Raw genomic sequence first — 4,992 nt, forward strand, 5'->3', positions numbered from 1 at the left:
ATGTTCCTTAGGGTTCTTAGAATCAAAAAATAGTTGTTGGCCAACATATAAGTGCAACACCTGGGTCCTGGGGCCCTTAACCCTTTAGCACCCGTGTATATTTACAGACATCGATGGGATCTCTTTAAATGACCGTAGATCAGACTGTTACTCCAACACTGGAACAAGTTATACCTCGATCGATTTGTAAGGCTGTAGGCTTTCAGTTTACGTTATGAACGGAACATTTCTGTGTACAAGGGAAAACTAATTGAGGGATATTTAAGAAAATTTCCCCTAAAAAGTCCCTTCTCACGATTCTTTTAGTTATGTGGCAACACTGCAAACTACGTGAATAATAAAATGTATTTAGGTGTCCCATTTTATGTTCAACTTCCAATGAAAATTTCATCTTGATCCTCAAATAGCAGCAAAGGAAATTTGTTTTTTAGTTTTTACAGAGTTCATAATAATAGATTTTCATGAAAGTACGAGTATGACTTTATGTCAATGTTCCGACCGTCAGTGCAACACTGCAACAAGTTATACCTCGATCGATTTGGAAGAGTGTAGACTTTCAGTTTACGTAACGAACGAGACATTTCTGCGTACAAAGGAAAAATAATTGAGGGACGTTTAAAAAAATTTCCCTAAAATAGACCCTTCTCGCGATTCTTTTAGTTATTACGTGGCAACACTGCTAACTAGGTGAATAATAAAATGTAGTTAGGTGTTCTGTTTTATGTTCAACTTAAACTGAAAATTTCGTCTTGATCCATCAAATAGCAGCAGAGGAGATATGTATTTTATAGTCTTCACAGGGTTCATAATAATGGATTCTCATGGAAGTACGAGTATGACTTTGTGTCAATGTACAGTTATTACGTGGCAACACTGCAAGCTACGTGAATAATAAAACGTATTTATGTGCCCTATTCTATGTTCAACTTAAACTGAAAATTTCGTATTAATCCACCAAATAGCAACGGAGGAAATATGTATTTTATACTCTTCATAATTTTCATAATAATTGATTTTCATCGAAGTATGAGTATGACTTTGTGTCAATGTTCCGTTTTATTTTTCTATAGAAAACAAGTGATACAAATTATTTTAGTTGATTTCCTTATTCGTTATATTATGACAGATTCCCAGTACCGAGAAATCCCACAGGAAGGTTTTATGATTTGTTCGTCCATGGTATAATATAAATAATTTCAAAGCAATAATTTTACTATTTGCGGTTACATTATGTTCCTTTGAAAATACTTGTTGTTCTACTATTCTACAATGAATACACTTCCAAACATGTCTGCTGATATGTGAAGTTATCAAACAACTCGTGAAGTTATTGCGTAGGGTACGTATTCCTGTTACATGTGCACACAGACAATCGCACTTAATATAGTATGTAGTTTTTTAATTGCCGTAATATTAAATAATTTGTTACATTCTTTGTGTTCTTGTCTGTCTGTAAGTTGATAATAGCAGCACATTCGCCCTAAAATCCACGTGGATTCTTTGAGTTTAACGTCCCGTTCAGCAGCGAGGCTATATGAGACGTGGACCTACTGATTAACGTGGAACCCGAACCACATGAGCTCCCGCCGGGAATTTAACCCGGGCCTCCCACGCCATAGGCGCGTACGCTAACCGCTTAGCCACGAAGAAGTTCTAAAATTCACGTGATCTGTTATTCTGGAAAGAATGACAAACAAAAACAAGCCAGTCAGACAGACGACAATTGCAACAAGAAAAAGGATTACTGTTGGGAAAAATCGAAAATTCTGTGTAATATACTACGCATAAAACGAAATTGAAACGACGACAAATTTCATATTTAAAAAAAACTTCCATAAGAACTTTCAGGTCAAAGTACTGCGGCAAAACTGCACCGCTTAACATCAAATTGCATCCAAATTCCTACAGAATACGACACAAACACGGTCTATTCCTGGGACTACCAAAGTTTCATAAAATTACCACGATTGCTAAGTCAGTCTGCTGAATCATGTGTGGCCGAAAATTGTACTCTCTTAGTGGATAATTCACCATATTTGAAGCGTACTGTTATACGGCAACGGCAGTATATAGCAGACATCCTGTTTAACTAGGAGCAGTGCGTGTTTGGCCAGAAATAGAGCTAAAATTGGGATCACGAAAAAAGGGAGTTTTATGGGAAACTAGTGACATGTGTCATTAGAATAGCTGAACGTGTCATTAAAGGAACACCTATTCGATAGGAAGACGAATCACTATTGTTACAGATTCAAAAAGTGGATTTCATAGCAGCCGAAATGAGGTACCACAACTTGTACCAGATCGTCGAGCTGAATTTGTTCATGGAACAAACATACCTAAAGATAAATTCATTAAAGGCACAGTCTGTGCAGGTATGACTAAGTGTTTTGTTATTGAAACAGATTTACTGTTACTGCGAGCCAGTCTCAATCACCACCAACAGGTGTGAGTTCCTTCGTGGCCGCCTACTGCGGGAGTGCTACATTCCAAGAGCTCAGATTTACCTAATCTCTCATGCAGTTTATATTTACCCTTATAAGTGGAAGTGATAAGCAAATGCTCGGAAATTATCACATCAAAAGGGGTAGAACAAAGATTCATCTTTTATGACTGATGGCTGGAGGTCATCACCGCTTTCGGCGACATAATCACACATTGTTTTTTATAATGTAAATATTTGTGAATATGAAGATGAGTGGCACGTATGGTTGAGTAAAGTTATTAATTCTGTTCTGCTTGTGAGATATCTGACGGTTATACCTAGGAGCATCTTTTTTGACACCAATCATGGTACACCTCAAGCAGCTGAACAAACATCTTGCCTTAAAAATTTGGAGACACGGGTTTTCCGGTATTACTTGCAGCTAAAAGGATAGATATAAACTTAAAAAGAAGATGTTATAATTCTAAGCTCATGGCATGTAGCAATTTTACCTGGTAAGCCACGAAAGATGTGAAGCTTGTCCATGGTGAATAATAAAAGCTCACAGTAACAATAAAGCTGCTTCAATAACTAAAACACTTACTGACATACCTGCACAGACTGTGCCTTCAATGAATTTATCTTTAGGTATGTATCTTCCATGAACAATTTCAGCTCGATGATCTGATACAAGTTGTGGTACCTCATTTCGGCAGCTATGAAATCCACTTCTTGAATCTGTAACAGTAGTGATTCGTCTTCCTATCGAATAGGTGTTCCTTTAATGACACGTTCAGCTATTCTAGTGACACATGTCACCAGAGTTTCCCATAAAACACCCTTTCCCTTTTTTCGTGATTCCAATTTTACTTGAATACTTTGACCTGAAAGTTCATATATATATATATATGAAATTTGTCGTTGTTTCAGTTTCGTTTTATGCGTAGTGTATTACACAGAATTTTCGGTTTTTCCCAACAGTAATCCTTTTTCTTGTTGCAATTGTCGTCTGTCTGCCTGGTTTGTTTTTATTTGTCATTCTTTTCCAGAATAACTGAGAACACGTGGATTTTAGGGCGAATGTGCTACTACTATCAATTTACAGACAGACAAGAACACAAAGAATATAACAAATTATTTAATATTATGGCAATTAAAAAACTACATATTACATACTATATTAAGTGCGATTATCTGTGTGCACATGCAGGGCCGTGCTGTGGGACGGCGAGCGGGACAACGGCCCCGGGCGCCGAAGGGGAGCGAAAAATTTGGGAGAAAAAGGAAAAATTGCTTGGAATATAGGTATGGGGGCGCCGTCGTATACTCTCGCCCCGGACGCTGATTTTCCACGGCACGGCCCTGTGCACATGTAATAGGAATGCATGCCCTACGCAATAACTTTGAGAGTTGTTTGATAGCATCACATATCAGCAGACATGTTTGGAAATGTATTCATTGTAGAATTGCAGAACAACAAGTATTTTCAAAGGAACATAATGTAACCGCAAACAGTAAAAATATTGCTTTGAAATTATATATTATACTATGGACGAACAAACCATAAAACCTTCCTGTGGGATTTCTCGGTACTGGGAATCTGTCATAATATAACGAATGAGGAAATCAACTAAAATAATTTGTATCACTTGTTTTCTATAGAAAAATAAAACGGAACATTGACACAAAGTCATACTCATATTTCAATGAAAATCAATTATTATGAAAATTATGAAGAGTATAAAATACATATTTCCTCTGCTGCAATTTGATGGATCAACACGATAGTTTCAGTTTAAGTTGAACGTAGAATAGGACATATAAATACATTTTATTATTCACGTAGCTTGCAGTGTTGCCACGTAATAACTGTACATTGACACAAAGTCATACTCATACTTCCATGAAAATCAATTACGAGCCCTGTGAAGACTATAAAATACATATCTCCTCTGCTGCTATTTAATGGATCAAGACGAAATTTTCAGTTTAAGTTGAACATAAAACAGAACACCTAATTACATTTTATTATTCACCTAGTTAGCAGTGTTGACACGTAATAACTAAAAGAATCGCGAGAATGGACTTTTTTAAGGAAATTTTCTTAAACGTCCCTTAATTATTTTTCCTTTGTACGCAGAAATGTCTCGTTCGTTACGTAAACTGAAAGCCTACACTCTTCCAAATCGATCGAGGTATAACTTGTTCCAGTGTTGCAGTAACAGTCTGATTTACGGTCATTTAAAGAGATCCCATCGATGTCTGTAAATATACACGGGTGCTAAAGGGTTAAGGGACCCAGGACCCAGGTGTTGCACTTATATGTTGGCCAACAACTATTTTTTGATTCTAAGAACCCTGTTCCCTAGGGGGTGGGGGAATTATCACCCCCTTGGTCTAGAAGCTTCTCAGTTGCGGCAAGTGATCTGTCAATAATGGCAGAATACCTATGATGATGGTGATATTTCAATAAAGTGATCACATGTATTTCAATTTAAGTCTGGGAACTGTTATTCTTCAATCACCTGCAAAATAGTAATTGAACATTAAAATTAAATAAAAGACAATAA

This window comes from Thermobia domestica, chromosome 2 (genome assembly GCF_964235325.1).
Source record: "Thermobia domestica chromosome 2, izTheDome1.hap1.1, whole genome shotgun sequence".
NCBI classification, from domain to species: Eukaryota; Metazoa; Arthropoda; class Insecta; order Zygentoma; family Lepismatidae; genus Thermobia; species Thermobia domestica.